A 19,874-nucleotide genomic window follows, 5' to 3' on the forward strand; every position below is an offset into this window, starting at 1 on the left:
GCTGATGGGGGTATTTTAATTTCAAACCGTGTCAAGACTCTATTGAGAATACAATTGATAGTTGTAGCCTAAGAGCGTGTCATCTTCCGGCATGGTTTTGTACTGATTTGTGCATTGCTAACTCTTATAGATTTGAATTGTGACCCTCTCAAATTCATACACTCAGGCCCTAAACCCTAGTGTGACTGCATTCAGAAACAGAGCCTTCAAAGACATAATTAAGGCTGAATGAGGTCATAAATGTAGGCCTTTAATCCAGTAGAGCTGATGTCCTTAGGAGAAGAAGAGACACCGGAAATGTGTGTGTATAGAAGAAAGGCTATGTGAGAACACGGCCATTTACAAACCAACAAGAAAGGCCTCAGGAGAAAGCAAACCTGTCAGCACCTTGACCTTGGATTTCCAGCTTTCAGAACTATGAGAAAAAATTTTTTTCTGTTGTTTAAGCCACCCAGTATGTGGTACCTTTTATGGCCGCCTGAGAAGACTGATAAACTAACCTGCAATTGACATTCAGTTTCTCAGTTTGGCTCTTCTGATTTAAGAAACACTGGTTTTCTTCTAGCCAACTTCTGTAAATCATTGCATCACTCTTTAGTTTTCTTCAACATCCTCTCTCCTCTCATCACTTCCACTGGTTTGTCATAAACTAGTGTGACTAAAATTAAAATATTGGTGTGTACAATGCAAATACCTGAATAAGGCAGAGTGAGCATCAGTATGTACCTTGAAAGACAATGAATGAGATCCTTTGAAATACATCAGTCCTTTTTACTTTATCCCATACATCTCCTGGTTTTATTTGTCGTAAATTAGAGCTTGTTTAATAGTTTTTATTTTTTTAACTAAATAACTCATTTCTAAAAGTAACTCAACTGATAGGTCCTAAAATTTTTTGAAGACATTTTGATGCCATTAGAAAATAAGATGGAAGGGCCACTTGGGTGGCTTAGTTGGCTAGGCATCTGACTCTTGATTTCGGCTCAGGTCATGATCAGAGTGGTTCGTGAGTTCAAGCCCTGCATTGGGCTCTGCTATGACAGCATGGAGCCTGTTTGAGATTTTCTCTCTCCCTCTCTCTCTCTTCTCCTCCCCTGCTTGCTTTCTGTCAAAGTAAATAAATAAATTTTAAAATTTTTAAAAATTAAAAATAAGAAAGATGGGATAACCAAAAGTGAAATGTGGCATATTGTATATTGCTCATATGTCAAGTAAATCCATTATTTATAAACTACACAGACAGAGATTAAATAATAATGAGACACTAAAAAGTAAAACTTTAAATTAAAGTAACACTTATACCCACTTAGATGTAAATGCACACATCCTCCAACAGAACTGGTAACCATAGCTGACTTTGGACCCCAGTGAATTCATTGTCAGCTTATTCCAAAGTTACTTTTGCCACAACAAAGTAACAAAAAAGACAACAGTGCTTTCAACAAAGTTCAAACCCATCATTAGAAAATGGGATGAGTGCCAGGATCTAATTGTTATAAATGACATAAACTAATGTGACACTCAAACTACCAAAATATAATAGTCAAGTTGTTTTAGTGGAGACAAGCTGGTGAATGACCAGAGCAGAATTACCCAAAAAGTTTATAATATGCACCCAAGAAATGAAGACAAGCACAATATGCTACCATTTTGAAACCAACCAATCAGAATATGACATGACAGTGAAATAGACTAGACTAGAAATAGACCAGTGATTTATCACTCAGCATTCTATGTTGACAGGTAGATTAAACAAACATCATATCACAGATTGGAGCTGGCCATTGCAAAAGGAAATCGGCTAACTGAATTTGAAATTAATGTTATCAACATAAGTCCTCAGGAGGATTGGAATTTAATCGAATGACAATTGGAGAGACCTCTGCTAATGCAGAAGCAGAAATCCTACATTAAAACCAGGAAGGAAGTTGAATCAAGGAGGAGCCAGGAGCAACTAATGAAAAACCATGAGCATTATTAGTTGTTGGTCTTCCCACTAGGCAGACAACTTTAAAACATCAGCCACTGTCTTAAACTAAAGCATAAGGCCAACATCATATGGTCACATATTTGATTCCCAGGCTCAGTTTAATGTTCTTGTCCAAATCTTGAACAAATTGCATTTACCAGATATCATTTAGTATTTTCATAAATGGCATTTGTATGGTAGGTGAAAAAAAATTCTTTCAGAGATTCACTATTAATAAGGAGCAAATAGTTCAAGGTCTATTATGAAAGAAATCTTCTGAATAGCCTGACTTCCCTCTTATGTCAAACTAATTAAATTTGGTAGGTAAATCATTTAATGTATGGTTAATTTTTTTAAAATGCTTGGTAAAACCAAACAGCGTGTTGCAATGTTTGATAATGATAAGATTGTCATTTAAATTTGTCATATGAGTTTAATAAAGGGAATAAAGAAATGAATCTATAATTGTTTTCTAATTGATAATTACAAGATACATTAGGAAGGACAAGAAAATTAGGTGAATATAATTTTTAAAATATTTAGAATATATAACATTAACTGATAGTAAATATTATTGGAACAACATAAACTCTGACCACTGTCCTTATTTTAATATAAACAAATTAATCACCTATCTGTTTTAACCTTTATGGAAGAAGGTAAATGCATATATTTAATTAGGATGCTATGCTCTAATAAAATTATGTGAAATTATTGCAAAATTGTGAAATGTAAAGTCAAAATAGTAACCAAGTGCTTAAGAATTTACAGCATGTTCTTTTACGATGTCACTAATAATAATTATATATCAAAAGGACTGTTTTTTTTTGTTTTAATAAAAGAGGTAAAGCAAATATATAACTCTGAAATCTTTACATTAGTATACATTTTTCAATTAGAGTAAATAGAGATGTCTGACATTTTAATAATAGGGGATTTTTAAAAAGGCAGAATACTTTAAAATTATCCAATATGTAGCTAGGGAAGCATTTTCTAATAAAAGTTTTTAGGTGAGTATGCTCAATAGGGATGATATGATTAGGAGTTCATCTGAGTTAATAAAAAAATATATATGCATACTTGAAGTGTAGAAATGAAAATATAAACAAAAAGTTTAAGTATCTTTCTTATAATATGAAGTGGTAACTTTTATACATAGATATATGCTACTTAGAACTTTTTCTTATTAAATTATTTCCCATTTTTTGTTACAGTGGAAGAAATACATTATAAAAATCTAGGATTTGTGACTTTTCAGGGTTAGACCATTGGGTTATAGGATAATATTGCCCTTCATGAGAAAATAATAGACTACAATTTAGAACTCAATTTTTAGAGTGATTATCTTGATTCCTCCCACAAAAGTCTATCTGCAGACCCCAAAATGCCTTTGTAAAACCATAAGCACCTACTTGTAACACAGTTTTGGCTGAGGTTCACATAGAAATCAGGTATCAAAACAAAGATTTAACCAAGCAGTGGAATAAATACTTACACACGAATTTTAAAAATATACCCCTTTTACTTTACTTGCAAACTCTTCAAATAACAATACAAAGAATATAATGGATTTGACATAATGTTTTAATGTCTGCTGCTAACCCCCTAACATGAAACTGGAAATGAAGACGATCTATTAGCTTGACTTCAGGCTAGAAAAATCAGGTAAATGACAGATAGATCTGACATCCCATCTCAAACTGAATTTCATTTAACTCCACACTTTCTTTTTATTTGACTTTATTTTTATTTTTAATTCCAGTTAGGTAAAATGCAGTATTATATTAGTTTCAGGTGTACAATATCATGATTCAACACTTCCATATAACACCCAGTGCTATCACAAGTTTACTTCTTAATCCCCATCACTTATTTTACCCCTCACTTCTCCCTCCCCTCTGGTAACCATCAGTTTGTTCTTTATAATTACAAGTATGTTTCTCGATCTCTCTCTCTCATTTTTTTTTCCATTTGCTTGTTTTTTGGGTTTTTTTTTTTGATTCTTAAATTCAACATGTGAGTGAAATAGTATGGTATTTGTCTTTCTCTAACTGATTTTGCTTAGCATTGTACTCTCTAGCTCTATTCATGTCCTTGCCAACGGCAAGGTTTCATTCTTTGTTATGGTTGAGTAATCTATTAAATACATACATATATATATATTTTTTCACTTATTTATCTATTTATCAGTTGATGGACATGGGCTATATATATCTCACATATATATTAATATATATATCAATATATAGAGTTATATATATATTTATACATTTATATTGTATATTATATATGTATATATTTATATGTGTACATATATATATTATATATGTATATATTTTTATATATTTAATATATAATTATATATAAATTATATATTATGATTATATTATAGATAATTATAGATGATATATAGATAAAATATAGATATCTATCTATCTATCTATCTATATATACATATCTATATATATATATACATATATATATCACTTCTTTATCTATTCATCAGTTGATGCACACTTGGGCTACTTCTGTATCTTGGCTATTGCAAATAATGTTGCTATTAGTGTTCTTGTGTTCTTTGGGTATATGCCTAGTAGTGTGATTGCTGGATCATAGGGTAGTTCTATTTTTAACTTTTCTGAGGAAACTCTGTACTGTTTTCCATAGTGGCTTCACCAGTTTGCATTCCTACCAACAGTGCATGAATGTTCCTTTTTCTCCCCATCCTTGCCAACACTTATTGTTTCTTGTGTTGTTGATTTTAGCCATTCTGACAGGTATGAGGTGATATCTCATTGTAGTTTTGATTTGCATCTCCCTGGTGAAAAGTGATAATGAGCATGTTTTCATCTGTATGTCTTTTTTCGAGAAATGTCTGTTCATGTCTTCTGACCATTTTTTAATGGATTGTTTCTGGGGTGTTAAGTAAAACTCCACACTTTCCATGAAATTTAAATTTTTAGGGGTGCCTGGGTGGCTCAGTCATTTAAATGTTCAACTCATGATTTTAACTCAGGTCATAATCTCACTCAGGTATATAATCTCACAGTGGTGAGATCCATCCCCCCATTGGGCTCCACATTGGGCATGAAGCTTGCTTGAGATTCTCTTTCCCTCTCCCTCTGCCCCTCTCCTGCTCTCTCTCTTGTGTGTGCATGCACTCTCTCTCTCTCTCTTTCAAAAAAAAAAAAAGGAAATTTAAATTTTCGTAAAATGTACTACCAAAAAATAAAGTTAGGAAAATTTCAGAAAAATTTGCTATGTAGAGGTAGGAATTCAAATTTAAGTAGCAGCTAGGAAATATGATCAATGGAAAATTTTTATTGAGGTTTTTATAAAACCATTCTGTCTCATATGAAATTTGATGAATCAAAAAGGTAAAATAAATACCTCATTAATTGTGTAAGATTTAAAGATCACTACCATTGATTTGAATCAAGAAAAAAATGGGAAAAACAATGTTTTCACATGAACAGAAATAGTTTTCTGCTCTGGGGTTAGGAAATCATTAGTAAACTTTGGAAGAAGATAAATATTTCTTGATGAAATTTGAGGTCAGGGCCATTAATAGTACACATGTACCTTGAGATTTTGACTGGATATTCCAGCAAGCAATTGTAGAATACCCCATACCAAGGAAAATTCTCTTTTGTCTCATGATTTATCATTATATTCTATTAACAATAATACCTTGGGGGAAAAAACTCAAAAAATGGGAGGAATAACTGGACATCAAGTTGCTACATCAAAAACCAACTCAGGAGATAAACTGAGAGGAAGATGTCACAGCTACAAAGGAAAAAGGAAAAAAAATTAAAAATCACCTTTCGATTTTTTATTCTATAGAAGTAAAACAAAGAAACAAACAAACATCAGTTTGTATTTCTCAAAATCTAGAGAGTACCAGAGTATTTCTCAAAATCTAGAGAGTACAAGTTACCTTACTTTCAACCGTACAATGTAATGTGCTCAAGATTTTCCATGGAGCAGAATGGTTTACAACCAGAGAGAACAACTATAACGAAGTAAGCACTTCTTAAAACACATTTTACAACTGCATTGTTTGAAATGTTTTCTACTGCTTCACATTCATCCCTTGGGCTTCAGCTAAAAAAAAAGAAAATCAGCTTTATTTAAGTGTAATGTTTCCTATCAGTAGTGGTTTTTGGATTGCTTTCTTTACATAACCATCAACAAGAAACTTGTGTTTAAAATAAAGTATTGTTTCATGCCAAGACATAATTCCTCTTCCAAATTGAAGTTGTAATTCAAAGTTCTGGCCAAAAGCAACTGTATTTTGCAAAGTTCCAAAAGTTAACAAAGTAAAGCTAAGTGATAAAAATCATTAGTGGATGATGTTTTCAGTTGTGCTTTTTAGTTACTTTAGCAGATGCAATATTGGCTGCTTCTTTTCACAGTAAATTAGATATGCAATTACTAGAAGCAAGAAATAGATTTACATTATGTAAAAATGGTGTGCATAAGATTAATTATGAGCAGAGACCTAAAAATGTGCCAATATTGAAATAACTTCACCATGGGGACATTCATATCCAAATGATTAAATTAGCCTTTTGGCCAGATGATAGCTACTTCCCAATCATCAAATTAGTAAAATGCAGGAATCAAGAGTCATGACTCTCCTTAAAATAAGATTGGTACCAGGTTTTAATATTTTCATAGGGCATTATTTGATTTTATCTATTATGAATTCCTCCTTCACCACTTTATTCATATATTCATATAAAATGCTCCTAAGACAAATAAGAAAGTTTATTTAATTTCTATGACCTGGTTTCACAGTTTTGCTAACAGTTGTGGATTAGATCAGTTGTGTTTGGTCCAACTTAGATGAAATATAAGCGTTCATTTTTAAAAATTCCACCTTGTATACATTCTCATTTTTTTTGGTCTTATGAAAATGTTTTATATGTGGAACTTGGACACATTCTGAAATATATTATGATCTCTAGTACAAGTAGACACAGATCACTGGATATGAACTCTGCAGGCCTCAACTAGGTGTAGATTGTTCAATTTGATATCTTCAAGCAGCCATAGCACCTGACAAATTTGCCTATGAGTTCTATGGAAAATATTAAATAATTAACATATTAACATTTTAAATATTAATTTCATAATATTAAAATATTAAATACTCATTAAGTAAGAAACATATTGTTATAAACTAGATGACTCCTTTACTCTAACAGAGTCTGTGTGGCACCAAGAAAACTTACTCTTGTATATTCTCATCCTAAAATTTACCCTTACCTGTGCTATATTGATTTTTTGACTCTGAAGTATAGTTTACACACAAAGTTACCTTACTTTCAACCGTACAATGTAATGATTCAACATGTGCTATATTGATTTTTATTTTAATAAAAGTTCCAAAATTTCACACTGATATTCAAATACCATTAAAATTTAAAATATAATGTTTACTCCAAAAAGTAGCTCCTTTTCTATTTGCTTGTTCATTAAATATTATTGAGTGCCTGCCATAAAGCATCTATGAGGAAAACTTCTTCTAGGCTCTGGGATATCAAAGACAAATATCACTTTCTTAGTGTTTGTCCTATTTGTTTGCCCAATTACAGGAGTATGATTTAATAGTATTTCTGTCAATTTTTTTAAGTTTATTTATTTTGGAGAGACAGAGAGAGGGAGAGAGAGAAGAGAGAATCCCAAGCAGGCTCCATGATGTCAGCACAGAACCTGATGTGAGGCTCGAACTCACCAACTGAGAGATCATGACCTGAACCAAAATCAAGAGTCTGATGCTTAACTGACTGAGCCACCCAAGCCCTCCTCAATTATTTTGATATTATAGATGAGTTGATGTATGGGTATAATAGAAGTGCTACAAATTAGTGATTTTATGAAAATGAAACTACCTTAGTGCAAGTTTTTCAGCTAGATGCTGATGAAGTTTATATTTTATATTTATTTTCTATCTTTTCCAGCATTTAGCATGTTTTAAATTTATAATTTGAACTTCTCATTCCAGCAGCATAAATTTGGAATAGACAGGGAAATATGGGGCATGGCATCTAGAATAACCGGCAAGGTGAGATAAAATCCAGCTTGTCTAAATATTAAGATATAGGCATGGCATCTATACTTGGAGACAGGTCTATAGATATGATTTTGCAAAATAAAACTACAAATAGGGCAATCCAAGGGGGTAAAAGGAGTGTGACCTCAACAGCCCAAATGTCAACAGAACACAACATTGTAAAGCACAGGGATGATCTTGCAGGTCTAATGCGGATAGGTGTAATTAAGCAAAGGGAAACTGGATATGAAGCAAAATTAGAATTTATGAAAGCTAAAAGATTCCATAAGTCATCACTGATGAGCAGTACAACTCCTTAAACATTATCTCATTTTATCCAAAATTTTCTGTATTCTGTTTCCAATTTATTAGCTCCTTTTTTTCCCAGACGTATTTTCATATAATTATCTCCTCTGCCTTCTAGTTTTGTATTGTTTCTATTCACATGTAAACCAATTTTTAATCTCTAAATTAAACATTATATCAATTTAAATGACTGCTATATTATTTAATTTGGAACTAAAAATTCCCTATAATACTAAACATTTAAGATCAAGCCACTGAATCTAGGGGGAAAAAGGGAGATATCATTAATTTTCCTGTACTTCAAATCATATTATAAACCTAGAATAGTAAAATAGCCCAGGGTACTTGGATAAATAACCAGAGCGATAAAAACATCCAGAAACACATTTCAGTATAAATTAGAAGTGATGTTAAAAGTGACATTTCAGGGGGCGCCTGGGTGGCTTAGTTGGTTAAGAGTCTGACTTCGGCTCAGGTCATGATCTCAGGGTTTCTGAGTTCAATCCACCCCCTTCCATCCCCTGTTCCCTCTCCCTCCTGCATGGGGCTCTCTGCTGTTAGTGCAGAGCCCACTTGGGATCCTGTGTCCTCTTCTCTCTCTCTGCCCCTCCCCCACTTGTGCACGCTCTCTCAAAAATAAATAAACATTTTTTTAAGTGACATTTCAATGAGGGGAAAATTATTAGTTATTTGGAGATAAGATAAAACTGGTTTCTAGCTCAGTCCTACAGCACAATGTAGGTATCAAAATTTTATCTAGGTATCAAAATTTTAACATAAATATGTGACTTGAAATATATAAAAGAAAATATGCATACTATTCCCTTTTGCTAGAGAAGGTAATGTCTTTATAAGCATAAGAAGGAAACGGTGATAAACTTTACACAAAAATTTAAAACTTCTTATGGTGAAAAAAAAATTCTACAGATAAAAATAAAACCAACCAAAATGAAATTCTGAAATGAACTTGCAGCACATAAGACAAAGAATAAACATGCTTAACATTAAAAAAAAAGTCATAGCTCTAAGACAGATTTCAACAATTCCATAGAATGGTAGCCAAAGAATATCTGAGCAAATCAGTGCCTCTACTGGCTACTGTGATAGCTTAGTGTGAATCAGAGCAAAGAGCTCTTTCTTTCAGCAGCTGGAGACTAGATTTCTGCTCTAAGTCATTCCTGCAGCTGGCCATCATGGGGTGGTGACTAATCCTGTTGATCCTAAGGGAGAAGCTCAACTTCTTCCATAATTAAAGAAAAAAAAATACAATATTTTTCACAATATTGGCAAGACCAACAGGCTTGATAATACTAGTATTCGGTGAGGTTGTGGAGAAATAGACATTTTTAGCCTAGTAAATGGTGGAATAAATTGGTGCAAGTGAAAGGAATTTTGGTAATTCAAAATTTGAGAAAAAAATGTATTATTTGATTGAACCATTTCAGACACTACCTCTAAATGTGGTCTTACACACATTTAAATACAATGAAATTTATTGCAGGATTGTGTTTTCTTTTCTTAAGTTTATTTATTTATTTTAAGCCAGAGAGAAAGAGACAGAACAGGAGAAGGGAAGAAAGAGAAGAAAAGAGAAAGTATTCGAAGCAGGCTCTGCACTGTCAGCACAAAGCCTGAGGCGGGGCTCCATCCCATGATGGTGGGATCATGACCCGAGCTGAAATCAAGGGTCTAATTTTAACCAACTGAGCCACCCAGACACACATGTAGAATTGTTTTTAAAAGTAAAAATTAAGAAAAACTGCACATGAGTAGCGGACAAGATAAATTATTTTGCATCTATTTACAGGAGTTCTATTGATAGTAAACATAGATACTGACATAGATACATAAGTATATGTGCCATTCATAGGAGTTCTATTAATAGAAAATATATATACAAATATAGGTATGTGTGTATACATAAGTTCCATAAAATTAAATCTTTAGTGTTTCTTCAAAGTTTTAGAAATCCAAATTGTATTTCAAAATGTTAAATAAAAATACACTGAATTTGTATGTAATCTCACTGTACACTTAAAAATATCTCTATTTACCTTACAAAAGAAAAGTTAATAGGATTACTATAGAAAGAAGTAATTAAAAATCTGCCATGGAGAGAATGTGTTTTATAGTGTTAAGTGTGATTTGGGTAAAACAATATTTCAATTATATATTCTACTTACAAAATCATGGCATATTGTATTACATGTCTACTTAGCATCTTTCTTCCAATGTTTATGTGCAAGGTCCACAAAATGAAAATTGACCCAATCATATTATAACATTCCAGAACTATAAAACACTTCATTTTATAAATGTATATTGAAATTGATTCTTTTTTTTGTAGAAAATATCATGATTTTACATACACATTTTCATCTCATAGCTGTATTATATACTTCACAATTCATTTTATATGTAAACAGTGTAAGGACTTTGTTTCCAAGTTCTCCTCATCTCTTGTTTGGATCCCTACCTTAAAAAACCTATCTCCCTTTCTTGTGCCTTGCTCTGACAGTCGATTTTCCAAACAGCCTCTGGATTTTTCTAAAATATAAATATCATTATGTTACCCTTTATTAAAACACATTTTCTCATTCCTCATAGCCCTCAGTCAAGTATAATGGTCCTAGGATAGTGCACTGGACTGTCAGGCCCTGGCTTACATCTCCAATCTCACCTTTCTTTCCTTCTTGTTAATTCATAAGAACCTTCCATAACCAGTGCATTCACTTCCAGAGCTTAGTCAGTGCTTTCCCTCAGCCTGCGAACTGTTTTATCCTTTCTCCCTATACCATCACCCTTTCTACATTGCACAGCTAACCATTACCTGTCTTTTTAGATTAACTTTCATGTCACTTCTCAGAGAACACTTTATAGACGCAAATTCATTAGTCTGGGTGAAATGCTTTCTTATATTTAAGGGTTCCATGCTTGTGCTCTAGTACAGCACATACCAGTAAGTATGATAATTGAGTATTTACCTGCCTTCCTCCTCCACTCAGAATATAAGTTCTTAGGAGCATGAACTCTCTCATTCATCTTTATATTTCCAGAAGCTTGCTCCATGCATGGGCAATGACATGTACAAAATAAACATGTAAATAAGTAAATAATTACTTGGATAACATGTCACATTCCCACACAACAGCTCAGAAGCAACGCGTTAAGAAAAAAGGAATAAGCAGTAGAGCTGTATTTTTCAAAGTGAAGTGAGAGAACTCCACAGGAGAGTTCTTTTTACAAATAATGTTGGGAGAAACTACACAGTGATTTCCTCTTCAAATTCTAAATGCATCTTACCATGTAGAACACTCTCAAAAGTCCAGAATCAAAGACTCTCGAAAATTTCTTTTGTTTAAGAGAGACTGTGGTAGAGGGGCACCTGGTTGATTCAGTCAGTTGACATCCAACTTCGGCTCAGGTCATGATCTCACGGCTCATGAGTTTGAGCCCCTTGTAGGGCTCTGTGCTGACAGCTCAGAGCCTGGAGCCTGCGTCGGATTCTGTGTCTCAGTCTCTCTCTTTCTGCTCCTCTCCCGCTCACTCTGTTTCTCTCTCTCTCAAAAATAAAAAAAAAAAACACATTGAGAGAGAGAGAGAGAGAGAGAGAGAGAGAGAGAGAGAGAGAGAGAGAGAGACTGTGGTAGAGCCCCTTCCTAAGGAATGTGCTAGAGGCCTCCACAGAACAAAGGAAAGCAATGTGGCCCAATCAACTCCTATACAGGCATACATAGCTCTGAAATGACTGTGTAACTTGGGCTGTGTCCAATTAGACTATATGTCATCATATATGGGAGACAAAGAGTAGAAACTGCATAAAAGGCTACATCCTGCTGTGCTCCAGGCTCAGTTTTTTGGGTACAAACCCACTGAACCTATGCTTGGCACAATGAATAAAATTGCTTTCTGGAAAGAAAAGCCTCGATGTCCCATCTCTCTGTGTGAAAATCCTGCTTCAAGACATGGCATTTATCTTGTTTATTAAAGAAGTAAACATCTGGTGGGGTGCCTGGGTGGTTCAATCGGTTAAGTGTCCGACTTCAGCTCAGGTCACGATCTCACGTTTTGTGAGTTCAAGCCCTGCATTGGGCTCTGTGCTGACAGCTTGGAGCCTGGAGCCTGCTTCAGATTCTGGTGTGTCCCTCTTTCTCTGCACCTCCTCGCTCATGCTCTTTCTCTCCCTCCTTCAAAAATAAATAAACATTAAAAAATAATTAAGAAGTAAACATCTCAGGGCTCCGAGATGACTCCACTGGTTGAGTGTCCAACTTTGACTCAGGTCATGATCTCACAGTTTGTGGGTTCAAGCCCTGCATTGGGCTCAGAGCCTTAGAGTCTGCTTCTAATTCTGTGTCTCCTTCTCTCTCTGTCCCTTCCATGCTCATGCTCTGTCTCTGTCTCCCTCTCTCAAAAATAAATATTAAAAAATAAAAAAAGAATTAAACATCTCAAGAGGCTGATTGTGAATATAAGTTAAATGAGCATATATGGCAAACAAAAAGCAAATCATATTTTAACAACACATATCAAAATCCTTGTACCTTGTGATGCATACTTTTCTATCTTCTTTACAATAGTCAATATTAAATTTAAATCATGAAGTTTACTTTTTATATATTGATATCCTCAAAAATTTATACATAGATTTGTTTTTATACATTGATTTCCTCAAAATTCTCAGAAATGTGTTGGAAATTTTTTTCCTTTGTTAATGGTCCTGAGTTTCTTCTTCCTTCCTTCCTCCACCCCACTTCTTTTTTTTTTTTTTTTAACGTTTATTTATTTTTGAGACAGAGAGAGACAGAGCATGAACTGGGAAGGGGCAGAGAGAGAGGGAGACACAGAATTGGAAGCAGGCTCCAGGCTCTGAGCCATCAGCCCAGAGCCCGCGCGGGCTCGAACTCACAAAACGTGAGATCGTGACCTGAGCTGAAGTCCAACGCTTAACCGACTGAGCCACCCAGGCGCCCCACGTCCACCCCACTTCTTATCTCCCCTTCTGCTCCTCCTCCTCCCTTTTCTCATGATGACGATTATTTCAATATGTTAGTTTATAAAATCATATTTCTCTGTGATATGTGATGCATAAATTTTGTTGAAGAAACTGTGATATTTAATTTATACTTGTATTTTTAAATCAATTCTAGATTTTGGAAATGTAATGGAGAATAAAAATTGCTGGATAACTCTCTTTATATAAATAAAATAGTACTCAGAATTTTTAAGATGCAGATGTTTAGAACATTATCATTTCTGTTTTCTACACCTAGAGGAAATATATATCAACAATACATCATTCAACATAACAAAATGAATTACAAAAAAAATAATCATTCAGATGTTTTTTAGTCCTCCAAAGAGTATCTTAGACTCTTTTAGTTTCACTTCTTTCTTCAAGCTAAACCCCCTATTTATATCATAAATATATATCCAATAAAGACAAGGCCCTCCTGACAGTATCCAGTACAGCCTTTTCTCAACCCACTTTTCCCCAGGGATTAAGATACAACGTACAGGGGTGCCTGGGTAGCTCAATCGGTTACCTGTCTGACTTTGGCTCTGGTTATGATCTCACAGTTTGTGAGTTCAAGCCCTGCATCAGGCTCCTTTTGCCATAAAGGAAGAGAAATGATGGAGTGAGCCTCAGCTTGGAGATTACACTCAAATTCTTGTTCAATAGTCAAGAGTGAGTGTGCTCACGTGTGTTGCATAGAGGGTGGGACAGAAGAGAATAAGCAAGATAAATTTAAATGGTACCTCGTAAGACTGAAACAAGAAAATTACAAATATATAAGACTGCTTGCTGTGAGAATAAGTTCTGTGGCCTGCTTATGCTTTTAACCTAAGTGTCAGTATGAATGTGGTCATATATTTCAGATTAATATCATGTAGCATTACTGACTCACAGTGATATTTCAAGGAACACTGAGTATATTCTATTTTCTTGGAGATAGGGCAGGAGCCATGCACTTTGAGATTGTTTCTAATGTGATTTTACAACTCTTATCTTTCAATCAAGCTAATGGTAATGTTTATTAGTATTTATAAAATTTGATTTATGTAGTTTCTTATCAACTGGTGATATTATAATGATAAGCTCTATTATATAGTAAGTCATGATTATATCAACTAAAAGAACAAATTCCAAATCTATGGAATACTAGAGCAAACATATTCCGTTTTTAAGTTCACATTTTTTCCTTAATACAACTGTAGATACCGTCGACAATACAGTTAATTATATTAATGTTAATGATGTTAATTCTAAATATGTGCATATACACACATATCCATATATATATCCATATATATATCCATATATATATCCATATATATATCCATATATATATATCCATATATATATATATCGATATATATATATACACTTGCTATAGGAACTTGCCTTTATTAGAATCACTTTTGAACAAAAGCTAGAGGTAGATTCATTTTAACAAAGTGGTTGAGAGCTACCTGACTCACACTTGAAGATGTGAGTACACTCTGAACAATTAACTTCAGCCAGGATTGTTGCCATAACAACAATTTTATATAATGAAATTTTTTTTCAGGTAACATTTAAATACTCAGGACTATGCTTAAATGATAATGAGAAAATTTAATAATACAAAGAGCAAATGCTTCCATTAGAATATTCCATACCTAGTAATTAGAGTAATAGCCTGAGACTGATGTTTTAAATAACAACAATTAACATTGATGAATTCTTAAAAGCATAATATTATTAAAAGCTACTCCACAATTCCCACTTGGTTTCTTAAAATCAATTGGAAATTGTTCCAAATAAGTTGAGGGAATCATTTAGAATAGGATGCTAACTAGATTCAACTTTTTTTAATTAATGAAGCTAATTTACCATAGTGAAATGATTGAATTTTTCAATAATCTTTTTTTTATTTTTTTTAACATTTATTTATAATTGAGAGACAGACACAGAGCGTGAGCAGGGGAGGGGTAGAGATAGGGGGAGACACAGAATCCGAAGTAGGCTCCAGGCTCTGAGCTGTAAGCACAGAGCCGGCCGCGGGGCTCGGACTCACAAATTGCGAGATCATGACCTGAGCCGAAGTTGGTCTCCCAACCAACTGAGCCACCAAACGCCTCTCAATAATCTTTTTTAATTTAAGTTTTTAGGATATTCTACTTTTTTCATTTGTAATTATTAAAAAATACAGGTAATGTGTCTCCTACATAATCTAACCAAATTTAAGTTTAATTTGGTTAATGTAATACTTAGGATACTTTCAGCACTGCTCTGAAACCAAAAGCAATCATATGGTTGATAAAATAATTTAAGTCATTTAAAGAGAAAAAAACACATAATTTCATATTGCATTTTTCCCTGTTATTCTGTATATATCCATAAATGAAAAACTAAAAGGAAGTGAAAATAGTGGCTCTCTGCATCTACAATATATAATTGTATTTTTTTCACTAAATTTTTTTTACTAAAAATCCATGAGTCAGAAGTGTAGGGGTTTACCAGTCAAAATTCCTCAACTTTTCTGGAATTCAAGTTGTTCTGACCATCAACGTGCTAAATAAATGACCATTATCAACTTAAAAGTTATGATTATAAAATCCATCTTTATAAGGTCAATGGTCAGAACAAACCAGAACCAGATATTTTGTACAGGTGGATTGATTTCAGAGGTGTATCTATCAAATGGTCAAAGCAGAGCAAGCAGTCAGAAGCAGGGAGGAGAGAGAATCAGAAATCTTAGAAATGGAGCAGTTGTAAATGTTTAGAAGTGTGACTGACACATAGCTAATATATAAGTCAAATGCCCCTAAACATTGCAGTTCCATTTGTTTCTTGGTGTGTGAGTTGCCTTTCTACTAACAATTTCACTAGTAGAGAACATAGTGATTTGTTATTTTCAAGCTATATTATTCCACAAACAAAGTGCAGATGCAGAATGGCTGTGTAATGATGTGATAAATCAGTCAATTTGAAGCTGACAGAATATCATTAGTGTTGCTTTTATTTAATAGTGGGAATAAGAGGGTTCTTAAAATTGATCCCTAGGTAATGACTGAAGATAATTGAGTTAATATTGAATTTTGCATAGAATGATAGGCTGCAAATCAATAAAACCACTAATCAAAATGATAAAATATTTCAAAATTTATCTTTCTAGACATGTTCATAAAAATAATTTAAAATTTAAGTTATATAACATGGCATTATCACAGTATTTCACACTTTGATATAGGACATACACTCTTATTAAGTATTATGAGCACACTTTAACAATGTGATGTTTTTAAAAGGATTTTGAGCAAGGCTATTTTCCATTTTCTTTTTATCTCCAATGTATATCAACAATATTGCATTTAGCTGCCATAAAATGTATTTTTATACACTTCAATACTATATATTCTCTAACCAGATACTAATATTTTTCATCTGACTTAAGATTATAAGATGTTTACATATATACATACATTATATATATTTATATTAAACTCAAAGATGTAATGAGAGGCAGAAACAGAAAGAAAGCTGTTTGTAATCAATTTTCAAGATTGTGTTCTGAATGTTTACTTATTACAGTAGTTATTCCAGACGCAGAATATTTTCTTTTGGACACCACAAGATAAAGAGGGTTTGCTCCAAGATAATTCCACAAGCAAATTTAGTCTGTGTCATAGCCAAACAGAAGTTCTATTTACACCAAGTACTATTAGTGCCGAGCTTTCATTCATTTTTTTTCTATGTAAAATATATGTGGGCCTCCTAGGAAGTTGACCTTATCTATAAAGGAGAAGATTCCCCTAAGAGTGACGAAAATATTCCTTTGTTCTGAGTTGTTGCTGCTATGTTTTCTAGTTCATTGAATGGAACCAAAGAAAAAAGCTGGGATCTGAGCTATGGAGTAAGAGAATTCTTAAACTTATTTTCAATGACCTCTCCTTAAGGTATAAAAAAAAGTGTGTGAGCATCTCTTAGTATATGTCATCATGTACTATGCTAGATAGGCAAAAGTAAGAACTTATATTAAACAGCAGATTCCAACTCTTAAATTTTATTTCCTAGGGCCACTAAATTTTATGTCACTAAGCATGATGAAGTCACCGACTCAGTGGAAAGTAGATATACACACCTAATAAGTAGGTATTAGGAGTTTGTAAGGAGATGATAAAACACACAAACAAAAAATAAGTAATAAATACACACACATATACATATATAAAACATAAATCCTACATCTAAAGAGTCCTATTTCCAAAGATAGCAGTAGTTTTCAACATCTCTTACTATTTTTAAAAATGTTTATTTTGATAGAGAGACAGAGAGCACACACATGAGAGGAGCAGAGAGAGAGGGAAGGAGAGAATCCCAAGCAGTGTCCACACTGTCAGCACAGAGTCTGAAGTGGGGCTCTATCTCATGAGCCCATAAGATCATGACCTGAGCTGAAGTCAAGAGTCAGACGCTTAACCAACTGAGCCACACAGGAGTTCCAGCATCTCTTACTATTGTGTTCATCCACATTGACCAGATCAAGACTTGAGTCTTGAGCTTCCCACTTGAACAAGTGACAAGTTGGGAGAACAATAGTTGATAAGCCAAAGTCTTTGACAAATTCTTACCAGTGAATTTACTACTAGGTGCATCATTCTCATAGAGAGTGTGATTAAGCTACCATGACATTAAGACATGAATATGAAATATTGGAGTCACTAAATTCCATGTCCACTGTATCCCTTGTAGATACACCTACTGTTCAGACAGAAAGATACTAACAGTACTTTCAACTCACTTGGATGGGTTTTAAAGGAATTGTCTTTATACCCTTATTCGTCTAGGTAACTTGAATTATTCTTTTTAAATTTTTTTTCAACGTTTATTTATTTTTGGGACAGAGAGAGACAGAGCATGAACGGGGGAGGGGCAGAGAGAGAGGGAGACACAGAATCAGAAACAGGCTCCAGGCTCCGAGCCATCAGCCCAGAGCCTGACGCGGGGCTCGAACTCACGGACCGCGAGACAGTGACCTGGCTGAAGTCGGATGCTTAACCGACTGCGCCACCCAGGCGCCCCATAGGTAACTCGAATTATTCTTAACTAAGAGTCAACTAAAGATGGAAGGAAACATGGATGTTAACTGATTGCACTGAATGGTAGCAGAGAGCCAGAGAAATAGCAAGAAACAGAGAAATAACCCCTCTTAGAAGATGTGAGAGGTAAAAACCAAAAGGGAACTTAAGGCACTTAGGGTTCTGTTAGAGATGAGGCAAAGGTCCAGGTTCAGTATCTTTATGTCAACTTCTTGTAACCAATTAGACTGGGATAAAAATAAAATAAGATGTCAACATCACACCTGTTGTAAAACTTACATAAAATGATTCATATTCAAGGAATCCTGAACCCATACATACTTGTAACCTATATTTATTTTGTTGAAAGATTTTATGAGGTACTTATTTGTCAATTACAGAATTGGAATAATCTAACTGTAAACAAAAAATTATACATAATAGTAAATTTTAATAAATCTTGCTTTCTTCTTTCATCCTTTTTCTTTCTTTCCTTTTCTTCCTCTTATCATCACTGTTTCTCTTCCTCTCTTCAGCTTGTAGTAAACATCTGTTTATTCTGAGTTTCTGTGCTAGGCAATGTAGGATACATGCATGTTTATGGGTGTGTATTATATATATGCATATGTGCATGTGATACGTATCTCTCTCTCTTTCTCTAACCTCTCTCTCTCTCTCTCTCTCTCTCTCTCTCTCTCTCTCTCTCACACACACACACACACACACACACAGACGTATGTATCAGTGGTTTTTAATTATGAATGAGTTTTGCTCACGGTGCCTGGGTGGCTCAGTTGGTTAAGCAACTGACTTCAGCTCAGGACATGATCTCGTGGTTTGTGGGTTCAAGTCCCACATTGGACTCTGTGCTGGCAGCTTAGAGCCCGGATCCTGCTTCGAATTCTGTGTCTCTCTCACTCTCTGACCCTCCCTTGCTCATGCTCTGTCTCTCTCTCTTTCAAAAATAAATTAACATTAAAAAGAGAGAGAGAGAGAATGAGTTTTGCTCACCAAGGAGTATTTCACAATGTGCAGAGACCATTTTGATTGTCACAATTGGTGAAGGTTGCTATTGGCATCTAGTAGGTAGAGGCTGGGGATGCTGATAAGCATTCTAAAATGCACAGGATAGACTCTTACAACAAAGAATGATATGGTCCAAAATGTGAGTAGTGCCTACTCATGATTTTTCACCTGCCTACACTATGGATCACACTATTGGGATACTCAATACTAGTGCTATAGATGGAATATATTGGACCCCTAATTGGGATGAGACTGAAAGAGAGATTGATTTAAGGGATTGGAGAAGAATGAGGAAAACAAGTGCTTGTATCAAGGACTGTCCCTGTATCAAGGACTGTCCGGATACACAGCCCTTAAAAATACATGTGTAGGACCAGCCATCTAAACCTCTAAGTGCTAGTTCTTTGAATGCTGCTGACAGACTTAGTGAACAGAATGATTCTGAAA

The sequence above is a fragment of the Felis catus genome, chromosome C2, assembly GCF_018350175.1.
Source record: "Felis catus isolate Fca126 chromosome C2, F.catus_Fca126_mat1.0, whole genome shotgun sequence".
Classification (NCBI taxonomy): Eukaryota; Metazoa; Chordata; class Mammalia; order Carnivora; family Felidae; genus Felis; species Felis catus.